Genomic DNA, 14,285 nt, shown 5'->3' with positions numbered 1-14,285 from the left:
TTTTTTTAAAAACAGTCATGTATATCTATTTTGGAAAAAAATGGAATATGCAAGTAAGCATGTAAGGGAGGAAGAAAACCAAAACACCCATTCCAAGAACAACTAACTGTTAAGGTGTGCTTGAGTCGCCCCCGCCTCTCTTATGTATCAGACTGAGCCTGAAGGAGCCCTCTGCTGGGCATGCAACCCAGCATGCCTGACTGGTGGGAAAAACTGTCCCTAGCACAAAGCAGGCCTCTTGGGGGCTCAGGCTTCTCTACTCTGAAAACCCTCTAAGCCATGTAAAGAGGATAAAGCCTTGCCTTTGCAGCTCTGGTTTAGCCCCAGATGTGAATACAGCCACTCAGAGTAGTAGTGAGTGGAGCCATCCTCCCAGTACAGACACAAGACCACTCAGATACAACAAGTGACATGGAGAGAACACAGGAATGTAGGGTTATTGGTTATACCACCTGCAGCTGTCCGTCCTTGGTAAGGTTGTCTGGTTTTTCTGGTCTCCCTCTCCTCGTTGCTACCGTGGGGTAGTAATATATCTCACTTGGAGGACTGTTTCAAGAATTAAATGCAATCTCATCTGTGAAGTGCTTAGTTTGGGGGTTTAGCATGGACCAGGCATGAGAAATGCCTTTATTACACATGAGGTCCTGGAATGTACTCATTGCAAGTTTAAGAATGCAAATTATGAGAGGTTCTTGGAGGGGAGGGTACTGGTCCTGGCATCCAAATTAAAAAAAAGAAAAAAAAAAAGTAGCCTAGAGAGCTGGAGAGATGGTTCCATGGTTAAGAGTGAGCACTGCTCTTGTACAGGATCTGAGTTCTGTTCCCAACACACAAGCACCTGTAACTGGAGCCCTAGGGAATCCACTGACCTCCACCATCACCTGTACTCATGTGCACATACCCACATGGAAACACACAGTTGAAAAAATAAATCTCAACAACCAAGAAATAAATGTTCTTTTAAAATAAAGGTGGTCTGGTGCATTCCAGGCGGAGGTGGAGACAACATCCTCAAACAGCATCCATCCTCCAATGAAGCAGAGACAGAAGCAGGCCGTGGTAATTAGGAATTGTTAGTTGTTTGCTGTGGCTGTTGTTCAAAAGAAGAAGCTGTGGGAGACAGAGAAAGATACTCCATGAGGTCCTTGAGGGAAACTGGATGCCGTCATTGGGAGTACCCCTAAGAGGGGACCACAGAGCTGCAGGCAAACCACCAGACACACTTCCAGGCAGAGGGGCTAGCATAGCAGAGGGCTCAGTGGTGAGTGGATTTACGTTTAGAAAGCAGGGTGTATGTGTCCCACTGCCAGCCCTAAGGAAGAACGAACAAACCTTCCGAGGTCATGTTTAGCATATTACACTCTGGATGATGTTGGCCGGAACTAAGGTGGTGGCTAGAGAGGAACAGGCAGGCTTTTTGTTTGTTTGTTTTTGTTTTTTGAGACAGGGTTTCTCTGTAGCTTTGGAGCCTGTCCTGGACTAGCTCTGTAGACCAGGCTGGCCTCGAACTCACAGAAATCCACCTGCCTCTGCCTCCCGAGTGCTGGGATTACAGGCGTGCGCCACCACTGCCTGGCCAGGCAGGCTTTGATTTTTAGGATAGATAGAGGGCCAACTTGAAAAGGCTTGGGTGATGGCTCTTGAGCGAGGAAGAGAGGAAGAAGTTACAAATGACACCCCCACCCCCTGGAAAGTACAGCAGGGCCTGCAAGACACCAGGCCTGCCACACTCAGAAACTCCCAGGCTGGGGCTTTGACACATTAGATGGCTTTAGAATCACTGGGGGATGAAAGGTGGGGGTGGTGAGAAGTGGATTTTCTAGTAAGAAATTTGTAGCAGGCTTTCTTTCCGGCCACTGATCAGCTCCCAAAACATGACATGGAGACTTATTAATAGTTTAGAATGCTTGGCCTTAGCTTAGCTTATTTTAATCTGTTTATCTACATTTTGCTTCGGGGCTTTTTTATCTTTCTTTCTTCCTTTTTTCCCCTTCCTTCCTTCTGTCTGTCTGTCTCATTTTCCTGCCGTCTCCATGTCCAGCTGCTGACTGCCTGGCTTCTGGCCCCGGGAGAGTCCTTCTCTTTCTCCCTCATTCTCTTCTCTCTTGCCTAGATTTCTCCTCCTAATTATTCTCCAGCCTATCCCTCTACTGCCTAGCTATTGGCCATTCAGCTCCTTATTAGACCAATCAAGTGCCTTAGGTGGGCAAGGTGAACCAGTAACACATCTCTACATAATTAAACAAATTCAGCATAAACAAATGTAACACACCTTTACACAGTTAAAGTAATATTCCACAGCTTAAACAAACGTAACACATCTTTGCCTTGTTAAGGTAATATTCCACAACAGAAATTATTCACTAAATCTGTGGGAGAACTTAGAATCTGTATTTTTAGCAGTCACCCCATAATTAGGACACAAATAAGCCCTCTGAACTAAAGAATGCTCTAAGCAGTGGCAACTTTTTTATTAGGCAAGGCTACCAAGTCAAGGAAGGAGGAAAGAGGAAGGAGGAAGGGAAAGAACGTGAGCACAGTTTGCTGTTTCCCAGTTGTGCACTGTGAGAGATCGTCATTTTGGACTAGCTCCCACACAGGCGCCAACAGACCTGTGTGGAAAACCAAACGGAGCTGCTTAAGCTCACTAGCAAACTGAAACTAACTCATCACAAACTCGTTTGTCTGGAACTTCCAAGAAAACAAGAGACAAGGATAAAAAAAGAGATTATGTGACAGAAAGAAAGCCACATAATCACTTATTAACCCACACAAGCCAGATGTAGCTCAGTTAACTAGGAATTTCCCTCTGTTTTCACTCTACAAGGACAATAACTTTGAAATGACTTTATTTCTGCTTTCTGTAACTCTCAAAGCAAACCTCATCTACTCAGTCCGTCCATTTTATAGAATGAGATGTTGCCTCATTCTAGAATTGTTAACAAAAATCAATTAAATAGCATAAATAAGTGTATAGTCATTTCATCTTTAGGCTATATAAGGAGGAAGTGGTGACCGTGAGTGTCTCTTTCTGTGGGTGAACCTTGGTGGGCTTGAGGCGGGTGGTACTTGAACTTGAGGGCTTACAAAAGCAGGAAACCCTTTGAACAGAGAAGAAAGGATACCTTGTCACGTTACAGTCATTCAACAGATTTATTGGGTAATTATCTGTGTACCTGCCCTGTTTAAGCACTGGAGCTACAACGGTCAAGAGGAACGAAGTCATCTCCGTAGACAAATACAATAGTGTCAGTGGTGATAAGAGCTACAAGAAAGATCCAAAGTTGCTGGACCTGGTGGGACAGGTCCATGATGCCAGCTCGTTGGAAGATTGAGACAGGAGGATCCCAAGTTCAAGGCCTATCTGGGCCACAGGGTTCAAGTCCAGCATGAGCAAACTAGCAAGATTTTATGTCAATCAATTAAATATTATATAATGTAAGAAAAAGTGACCTAAATTTAATTTCAAGTGTTGGACAACACGGGGGGGGGGGGGGGGAGATGAAGAGGTTAATTAGTTTACAAACTCTAGGCCAAGAACAAAAGTGGCTCTCTATATGTCTCCTCGGCACAGCCAATGTAGATTTAATATAAACAACTTATGCCCTCCATCTCCAAGTTTCCCCTTAACTACTATGTCCAGCAAACGGTTTCTAACTGTCACCTAGGTCTGCTGCTGGTGGTTGTAGGGGTTTGTCCCAGGGTCTGCTTCTTTGTGGGGGCTGCCATCTGTAACCCCATAGTGAATCCTTTTATTTCTGAGACCCCTTGGCTCAAGAGTGAGCTTGAACAAGAGGAGTGAGAGCTTGTGGTGGTGCTGGTCTAGGAGGGAAGGCCTAGGAAGACTCTGGGAAAAGCGAGCCATGAGAATCCCCGGGAGAAGCTGGCTTTGGGCACAGGGACAGTGAGTGAAAACATTCCTGGATTTTGTTGTTGTTGTTTGTTTGTTTGTTGTTGTTGTCGTTGTTTTCAATGCTGGAGACTAAACTCAGGGCCCCACACATGCTAGACACATGCTCTATCAATAAGCTCAGTCCCCTTTTTAAAAAAATGTTAGCCCAGGCTAGCCTTAAACTTGTGATCCTCCCGCCCCTCAGCCTCTAAGAAGCTGGGATTACAGATATGCACCATCATGCCCAATGCAAAATTTCTTCTTATGACATCTGCTTCCCCTTAGCAATGAATTTCATGCAATTTATAAGTGAAAAAAACCTACAACAAATGAATTTACAGTGTGGTAAGGAATTCTTAACCCATCTCACATGATACAGGAGGGAGCACTGATTATACAAACTGGGATTTTGCGAACAGCCTGCTCTGTAACCCACCCCTTCACTGAAAAGTCTGTTCACGACTTTTCAGTGATAAAGACTGAACTCAGGTCTTGAGCACGTCAGGCTCTTTCTGCCCTGAGCTATACCCCAGGCCCTTAAGCTTATTCTTTTTTTTTTTTTTTCTTCCCAAGGCAGAGTTTCTCTGTGTAGTTTTGTGCCTGTCCTGGATCTTGCTCTGTGGACCAGGCTGGCCTCGAACTCACAGAGATCTCTCCTGCCTCTGCCTCCCGAGTGCTGGGATTAAAGGTGCGCACCAGCACCGCCCGGCTAAGCTTATTCTTTGTAAATGTTTTTTAGAAAGTATTTTAGGGAGCACTCTCCTTCCCCAGCTGAGGTGCTCTTCAATGGCAGAAGAGCCTTCACCCCCTGCCTGGTAAGGCTCTATGCCCTCTTCCTCACTGTTCACACCCTGGTCCAGAATTGCTGGTGTCTGGGCTCAAAGTCATCCAACCTCAGTCTGCTCAGATTCTGGAAGGAACAAGGCTATCAATATTATGGATTCGTTTCCTCCTGTGATGTTTTCACAGGATAACTAGCTTCAACTGTCACCTTTAAGAGGGCTAGGCAGTCTGCCAGTGCCAACAAACTCAGACACATAGGTCCCCGGTGACAAGGTCAGGACCCTGGGGGAAAGAGGCCTCTCCACTTGAGGCACACCAGATGAGCCCAGAGCTCCTCCCCAGAGGGCTTTCATGACCAGTTCACTCCATAGGAGGAGCATGACCAAACTGGGTGAACCAGGAGAGAACCAAACAACTCAGGCAATAAAGAACCAAGAGCTCGGGTTGTATTTATGTAAAGTGTAAAGGTGGCATCCTAGGCACTAGTAGTGTAGGTGGTGGGGATAGGAGATGAGGGCCTTGGAAGCGTGTGCATGAGATCGTGTTGCTTATCACACTCATGGTATTCTAGAGCCTATTCTAATTCCCTCCAAGATTCTTCATCTTTCATTCTTTCATCAAAAGCGCTCAGCAAGTAAGGCTGCAGAGGTGGCCAAGAGGTTAAGAGTACTTGTTGCAGGTGGGAACAGAGGGGGAGGAAATGGGAGGAGAGAAGGGAGGGGAAACTGTGGTCAGAATTAAAATAAAAATAAATAAATTAATTAAAAACAAAGAATACTTGTTGCTCTAGCAGAGGACTCTGGTTCAGTTCCCAGCACCCATACGGTGGCTGATAAGTATCCATAACCCCAGTCCCGGGAGATTCAACAGGCACATACATGGTGCACATACATGCTATGCAGGCTATATATTTACACATGTAAAGTAAAATCAATCCAAAAATCAAAACAAAATTTAAACACCAAGTGGCTGGAGACATAACTCAGGTTGTAGAGTGCTTGCCTGGCATGTCTGAAGTCCCGGGTTCCATCCCCAACACCATATGAATCCGGGTGTGATAGTGCATTTCTGTAATGGCACTCAGAGTAGGTGGAGGTAGGAGGGTCAAGGGTCAACCTCAGATACATAAGATCCTGCTTTTTTTTTTTTTTTAAAGCAGGGCATGGTGGTGCATGTCCTTAACCCTAGCACTCAGGAGGCAGATATAGGCAGATCTCTGTGAGTTCAAGGCCAGCCTGGTCTACATAGTAAGTTCCAGGCTAGCCAGGGCTATATAGTGAGACCCTGCCTCAAAAAAACAAAAAGAAATAAGGAGAAAGGAAAAACTCCACTATAGGGAATGTGCAGGAGCTTTGAAAGCACAGAAGGAGAATCACTAACCTGGTCTGGCAGAGAAGAATGACTCCAAAGACTTAGTGGGTAGACAGGAAGGTAGCCTGTGAGCGGAGGGTACACAGCCAGACAAAATAGGTAAAGAGATATGGATTAGTTACTTTATATGTTGCTGAGACAAATACCTGACAAAATCAACTGAAGAAACAGAGGGATTGTTTTGGCTCACAGCTTGAGGGATATGTCTATCTGCTGGTTAGTTTTTTGTCAGCTTGATATAAGCTAGGGTCGTCCAGAAAGAGAAAGTGTTGTGTGACATTTTGATTGCATTTTGACAATGAAGTTTGTTTTGAATCAGAGGACTGAGGTAACCACTAGATGACCAAAATTAACCACAGAGGTTTTGGAGGACTGAGGACAGATAGAGAGACAGGAAGTAGTAAGGTGGAACTTAGAGAGGATCTCAGTCCTTTTGGATGGAGAAACAGAAAAGATAGGAGGTCCCTGGTGGCTTCTCTGGTCATTCAGGTTCTTACCCTGATAGCTAACTCCTAATTTTTTAATGATAAAGAATAATTAGATAAATGCTTCAAAAAATTGGCCTATGGCAAGCCTGTGGAGCGTTTTTTAAAAATTGATGATTGGATGTGGGAGGGCTCAACCCGCTGTGAGTGGTGTCCCATCTATAAGAAAGCAGACTGAGCAAGCCAGGAAGCAGCATTCCTTCATGGCTCCTGCTTCAGTTCCTGCCTTTGGGGTCCTTCCTTGAGTTTCTGCACCCTGACTTCCCTTCATGATGAACTACAAGCATAAGCTGAAATAAACCCTTCCCCCGCTCAGCTGCTTTTAGTCATGATCTTTTATTACAACAACATGAAGCTAACTGAATGATATAGTTTATCATGGCGGGGATGGCATGGGTGCAGAAACAGGAGGCAGCTGGTTACACTGCATCCACAGTCAATAATGAAAGGGTGATGGATACTGACAATCAGTTTACTTTCTCTTCTTCATTCACTCCAGGACCCCAGACTGGAATTGATAGATCTAGAAACCCACCTCGGTTGATCTATCTAGACATTCCCTCATGTGCACAGAGGTTTGTTTTTTCATGGTTCTAGATCCTGTCCAGTGACAATACTAACCAGGACAGAATGTAAGGATGGTGTGCCAAGATTCCAAGGTAACAAACAGCCACGTGTTGAATCAGGTAGCATAGCGGCAGAGGGGGTAAACATACACACATATATATGAAAAGCCTTAGAGACTGGATGAAGAATTTGGACTTCACCTTGGATATTCATTGTTTAATGGGCATAACAAACCACCTAAAAGCTTAATGCCTTAAAATGGCATTTGTTTATTTGCTTATGATTCTGAGGATTAGAAATTGGGTTTGTTTACCTAGACCACTTTTCTGATGACTCTTCTTGTGGTTTCCACCATGTGATGACTTATTGAGGGCTAGATAGTATAAAACAGTCTCACTCATATGTAGTTAGACTTTTTTGGACCCCCAGCTTCCGAATAATGACACCGAGACTTTTTATTAATTATGAGAGCTTGGCCTTAGCTTAGGCTTGTTCCCAATTAACTCTTAAAACTTAAATTAACCTGTTTATATTAATCTACATTCTGCCACATGGCTCATTACCTCTCTTCAGTACTTTATGTCTCACTTCCTCCGTGTCTGACTGGCGAGTCCTCTAGCCTCAGATTCTTTCCCAGAGTTCCTCTCTCTGCCCGGAAGTCCCACCTATCCTTTCCTGCCTAGCTATTGGCTGTTCAGCTCTTTATTAAACCAATCAGAAAGTGCCTAGGCAGATGAGGAAGGACAGAGACACATCTTCACACAGTGTGATCAAATATCCCCCAGTACTCATATGCATGCCGTTTGGTGCTAGCTGTTGGATGTGCTGTGTCTCTCAGGTGAGCTGGCTAGGATTTCCTTCTATAGTGGCAATGGTTGAAAAAGATGAGAGGAGAAACTAAGACCTTTTGAACTTCAATTCAGAAGTTCCACTGTAACTTCTGCTACATTCAAATGGACAAAATAATTTATAAGGCCAGCCATAATGGAATACTCAACAATGAATTTATGGGTTTTTTTTTTTTTAATTTTTCGAGACAGGGTTTCTCTGTGTAGCTTTGCGCCTTTCCTGGAACTCACTTGGTAGCCCAGGCTGGCCTCGAACTCACAGGGATCCACCTGGCTCTGCCTCCCGAGTGCTGGGATTAAAGGCGTGCACCACCACCACCACCGCCCGGCTTTATGGTTATTTTTAACCTATCACACCCTGGATGATGTTGGCCTGAACCCAAAAGGTGGCTAGGGAGAAATGAGAATATTTAGAAAGCAGAGTTGGAAAATCTTGGGGGGAGGATTGTTCTTGGGGAGAAGTTACAAATGACTCTCAGGTCTGTGGCTTGGGTGATTGATGGGTGGCATTGCCCAGTATTAAGAGAAAGAAAAGAAGAACAGGTTTAGGTAGAAGATGATGTCTGAGTCATGTCAAGGAAGAGGTGTTGTTTAGATAGCCAGGTGGAGATGAGCAGGAAGTAGGTGGAACACAGGCGAGGCCCAGGGACAGGTCTGACTACAGATACCAGTTTGGAAGTATCAGCTGCCAGAAGCCTAAGGCACTTCTCAAAGAGGTTGTATCCCAGAGCAGAGTGTTTTGGGGATAGGACACTAATAATAACTTAGTTTGTAGCTATACTTAAACCTATTGGAGTCTCCAACACAAATCAGGAAGTCTATCTTTTTTTTTTTTTTTCTTTTGGTTTTTTGAGACAGGGTTTCTCTGTGTAGCTTTGCGCCTTTCCTGGAACTCACTTGGTAGCCCAGGCTGGCCTCGAACTCACAGAGATCCACCTGGCTCTGCCTCCCGAGTGCTGGGATTAAAGGCATGCGCCACCACCGCCCGGCATGAAGTCTGTCTTCTGTCAAGTATATTGTGACAGCAATGTGAAAAGCAATTATTACATATGCTAACTCCAAAATTTATTTAACATAGCTATTTATTGAAGTTACTTATTTTGCCACTTGGTTAGGTGACAGTATTGCTCTGGTGCAAAATGAGTTGATGGAAAAAATGAATTAAATATGCACAAAGAGAGGTTGGAGAGATGGCTCAGTGGTTAAGAGCACTGACTACTCTTCCAGAGAACCCTGATTCAATTCCCAGCACCCACATGGCAGCTCACAACTGTCTGTAACTGCAGTTCCTGGGGACCTAACATCCATGGCAAAATACTAATGTACATGATAAAAATAAATGAATTTAAATATGCACAAAGAGTCCTCAGTTTTCTTTTCTTTTTCTTTTTTTTCAAGACAGGGTTTCTCTGTGTAGTTTTGGTGCCTGTCCTGGAGCTCGCTCTGTAGATCGGGCTGGCCTCGAACTCACAGAGATCCCGCCTGGCTCTGCCTCCTGAGTGCTGGGATTAAAGGTGTGTACCACTACCACCTGGTGAGTCCTCAGTTTTTAAACTAAGACTTCTAACTGACATAGATAGAGCTTAGTACCTGCCAGGATTATCTCCCAACAACAGCCCACTAACTCCGAAAGTAATGAGTGCGTTATCAACAGAAGGAACATTAAGGGCTAGAAGAGCCCCAGTCAGGAATGCAGCAGAGGAAATTCTCTCCCTAGACTGGAAGATAAACCTAGGGGCCAAAGCTGGTTCTGTGGGGGCAAACTTCTCTGCTAACACCCATAGACACTCAACTTTCAGAATCTCCGCATATCCCCATTGAACGGATACCTGCTTCTCACAAGGAGCACCCACTAGGATATAAAAGACATGTTGGTTAGGATCTCATCCACTCGCTCATTCATTCATGTGTTCCATAAGCCTCATGCTGTGCATCACGAATCCAGATAAACAGATGTTGGGTTGGGACTGGAAACTGTTTTGTAGTTGCTATTAGCTGTAAGTATCTTCCCATTTGGATCTCAAGGAGGTACTGAGAAGTCTCTTTGTTATAGTGCTGGCCTGTTTCAGTTTGATGAAAGTCAAAGTGAAAAGTATGTAGTTTGGCAACACATATATTAAAAACTGAAACAATACAGGGCCTGGAGAAATGGCTTGGCAGTTAAGAGCACTGTTCCTGCAGAAGACCCAAGTTCAGTTCCCAGTACCCACAGGGTGGCTCACAACCATCTGTAACTCCAATTCTGTGGGATCAGACCTCAGCTGGCATCAGGCACACGAGCGATGTACATGGATACATGCAGGCAAAGCATTCACACACATAAAACAAGTTATTCTTAACTATTTTTTAATTGGAATGATACAGAGAAAATAACATGGCTTCTGTACAAGGACATCAAGCAAAATCAAAACGTTCTATACATATATATTTGTTTTGTTGTTGTTTGTTTTTCTCTGCATAACAGCTCTGGCTGTCCTGGAACTCACTATGTAGACCAGGCTGGCCCTGAACTCAGAGATCCGCCTGCCTCTGCTACCACCCAGCTAATGTTCCATATTTTTGAAACTCATTTCTTTATATATTAAAAATAATAATAATAAATAAACACACACACACGCCGAATGAAAGGAATGGAGTAGATGCTGGGGGAAACGTCCGAAAGGGAAAAAAATCTCTGTCTGTTTGTATTCAGGGAAACTTCACATAAATTATCTGAGCGAATAATAACTACAAAGATGACACTTATTAATCGTCTTTGTGGCTATGACAGAGATATCACTGCGTTTTTTAGATAACAAAGATTTTTCAGGCAACGTGGTTCAGCACAAGGCTCCTCTGCGCAGAATATCCATATATCGTTAAATTAGGAAAGAAAAATAGGCGCTCTCGGCCCGGCCCCTGGAAGACTTCCGGCAGGTGGAACCTCTGTTCCAAAGCTGCCGTGGGCGCCGGGAGCGTTTAACTGGTACTCCCACCCTAGAGACGGGCGCCTGGTTGCTAGGGGCGGAGACGCGGGAGCCGATGGAAGCTGCGGATGCCAGCTTCTGGTGCCTGCGGGCCTCGGTGCCAGCCCGCCGGTGGGTATGGAGCCCGAGGTTGGAGAGGGGATTATCGGGGAGGTGGGAGCTCTCTCGCTGTCCCCGGCGGCAGCTACCTACCGGCCCGAAGCGAGGAGAGGGGTTGGGGAGGGTCTGTGTTGGACCAGTGTCACCCTGCTTCCGTCTTGACTGAATCCTCACAGGGCACGTGCACATGAAAAACAAACTCGGATAATGGACAACGGTAGGAGTATTTATAATTGGAAGAGCCAGAAAGAAAACAAAACCAAAGAACTGCACACTGATTAGTCCTCAGCCTTGGGCGTTCTCATCTAGCACTGAGTGTTTGTAAATCCTCTTACTGTCTGAACCTTTTCCTTTTCATTATCATGAGAGAGTCAAACCAGACCATCACCTACGAGCTTCTCTTCCTATAGTCTTGTTACTCTTTGAACGTTGATGTAGATTTCTTGGTCTCAGAGAGTCTGGGTTAGATACATAAGTGAAATATTCGGGAAGAGAGTGGAGGATTAAAAAAAAAAAGTCATTTACATGACTAGTGTCGTGCTGGGAACAATGATGACAAGCTGAAGTCTCAATGGTAGATGTATTAACAAGGCATAAACACAAAGATTTATTGAAAAAAATATGTTGCAAGAAAAGACAGGTCTAGTGGGTAGTTTCTCAGAGAGGGAATAATCCCCTGAGAGGGAATAGTTCTTTTATATAAAACAGCTATGCTCAGATAAAGAGGTAGGAGGACGTCTCACTACCTTGTTAAGTAGTAAACTTTATAGCACCATGTGTCTTGGTTATTTAGGTAGTAACTAGGAATCAGACTAAATGTTTGTGTAAGACATCTCAAAGTCACTAGGGCCAGGCTCCAAGTAGTCAGAGTCTGATGTTAACATATGACAGTTTGTTTTGTTTTGAATCTTTTTTGTGTTTTTGTCTCTTCAGAATCAGAGGAGTCCAGGGAAATAATATTCAGTTCACTCAGCTCTGCCCCTGTGACAAATCAACCCTATGGAGCCCAGTTGTATTAAAGGCTATAAAGGAGTTTTGCAGTGTATAACTGAAAGAGAATACTCTGAGCACTATTTAATATGACCCCTGGGCCTTTTGACAGCAGATTTGGGCAGAGATAGGTCCAGGGTTCAGATGTAGATCTACTTCCACCAGAAACCAAGATAAACATCCAGAGCCATGATGTCCTTTAAAGACCTTCCCGAGTCCTTCCAGCCTTTGAGTGTTGAAGCAGGGCAATGTGCCTTCAGAGATCTTGTTATGCAGTTTAAAAAGACCGTTATTTGGAGGTCTGATCACACAAACCTTTGAGGCAGGAGGGTTTGGGGTTGGAAGCCAGCTTGGACAATATAGCAAGATATTGTCTCTTTAAAAAAAGAAAGAAAGAAAGAAAGAAGGAAGGAAGGAAGGAAGGAAGGAAGGAAGGAAGGAAGGAAGAAAGAAACCCAGACCCAAACCAGAGGGTGTTATGTTGTGCCCTTAAAAAAAAGCTTCGCCGGGCGGTGGTGGCGCACGCCTTTAATCCCAGCACTCGGGAGGCAGAGCCAGGAGGATCTCTGTGAGTTCGAGGCCAGCCTGGACTACCAAGTGAGTGCCAGGAAAGGCGCAAAGCTACACAGAGAAACCCTGTCTCGAAAAACCAAAAAAAAAAAAAAAAAAAGCTTCTGGCTAATCTGACTCTTCATTTTAGTATGCCATCCCCTCATTCAGCAGATAAATGCCTCAAACCCATTCTCCCATAATAGGCTGGAAGCACAGATGCAGAAACGAACAAGACATTATCCTCCCTCTCAAGTCTGTTACATGTTTATAATATAAACAATAGGTTAGTCTACATATGATGAATATTATCCACCAAGTACATATTTTTTTTGTTCTCAAAAATTTAAATTGCCTTAGTGTATAAAATAATTTTTAGCCTGATTGTGATGTCACTCTAGTTAGGTGACATAAATGACTTGGCTTAACACCCTCCAGACTCATAAATCCATCTATATATGCTGTCTGTGTGTGTGAGATATGTTTATTATGGGTATACTGTGAGCAATCTTACTTTGCCTGTCTAAAACACCTGATAGTCTAATAAAGAATTAAATGGCCAATAGCAAGGCAGGAGAAAGGATAGGCAGTGCTGGCAGGCAGAGAGAATATATAGAAGGAGAAATCTGGAAGAAAAAAAAAGAAGTAGCCAGAGAAGGAAGAAGACTCTAAGGGCCAGCTACCCAGCTACACAGCAAGCCATGTTATAAGAGTAAGATTGACAGAAGTAAGAGACCAGGAAAAGCCCAGAGGCAAAAGATAGATGGGATAATTTTAAGTTAAGAAAAGCTGGGCTAGAAACAAGCCAAGCTAAGGCTGGGCATTTATAAGAAATAATAAGCCTCTGTGTGTGATTTTTTTGGGAGCTGGATGGGGGACCCCCAAAAGAGTAAAAAACAACAACACAACTATTCTGTGCTGCGCTTAGTGTAAACTCTCAGAATTGCTAGACTGTCAATCAAAAGAATTTATCCAAACCCTTTAAATATAGAGGAAATAAAGCAGTTAAAATTGTTGTTTCTGTATAGATGTTTGTGGTGGAAATTCTAGGCTCAAACTCGAGGGCTGCCAAGTTATAATTTTGAACAAATAATCTTTCTGCAATTTCTAGATCTTTAAATAAGGGGTAATTTTTAAAAGCTCTTTGTTCACAAGTTCTATGATTCATACTTATTCAAAACAGAAAAGTTACCTTTTTCACAAAAATAGTGAAATCTGAAGTTAACAATTTACTCTGAAGATTTTTGGTGGACTGAAGGACTATACTGTGAGCAAAACCAAAATGCTTAATGATACAATTCAGGTTTCTATTTTGCACATTCAGAAGTTGATAGATAGTGTCTGGGATGTACCTTGGTTGGTAAAGTTCTTGCTTGGCATGTGTGAGGCTCTGGGTTCCAACCCCAGCATTGATAAGCCATGCACAAGGGCAAGTGTCTGTAACCTTAGCACTCAGGAGGTAGAGGCAGGAGAACCAGAAATTCAAGATCATCCTTGGCTACATTGTGAGTTTGAGGCCAGGCTGGGCTACATGAGACCCTATCTCAAAACAAAAAAACAAATGTGTAGTTAACATCATACTATACTCTACCCTGTTGATGGAAATTTGAGGCTTACATACTCTTGGAAATTTGTGTGCTATTTCCCAATGAGGAAAAACTACACTAATAATCTTTCCAATTAAACAAGATCCCTATTTACACTTGGGTTGTAAATCTCTTCGGTGCAAACATAT

The 14,285-nt window shown here is 43.7% G+C and overlaps 1 long non-coding RNA gene and 1 pseudogene across 1 annotated transcript; one reads left to right on the top strand and one right to left on the bottom strand.

The window, feature by feature from the left end:
- Window positions 1-940: 940 nt before the first annotated feature.
- LOC131904821 (uncharacterized) lies at window positions 941-7,737 on the bottom strand. Its single transcript, XR_009377814.1, has 3 exons — window positions 7,662-7,737; window positions 7,412-7,471; window positions 941-1,110 (listed from the first exon to the last, which is right to left on the bottom strand). It is a non-coding gene; the product is annotated as an uncharacterized LOC131904821 (long non-coding RNA).
- A 2,536-nt stretch (window positions 7,738-10,273) lies between these two features.
- On the top strand, window positions 10,274-10,372 carry LOC131905397 (U6 spliceosomal RNA; annotated as a pseudogene).
- Window positions 10,373-14,285: the final 3,913 nt, after the last annotated feature.

Source organism: Peromyscus eremicus, chromosome 2 (assembly GCF_949786415.1).
Source record: "Peromyscus eremicus chromosome 2, PerEre_H2_v1, whole genome shotgun sequence".
NCBI lineage: Eukaryota > Metazoa > Chordata > Mammalia > Rodentia > Cricetidae > Peromyscus > Peromyscus eremicus.
This window is presented reverse-complemented; position numbering and strand designations above follow the sequence as displayed.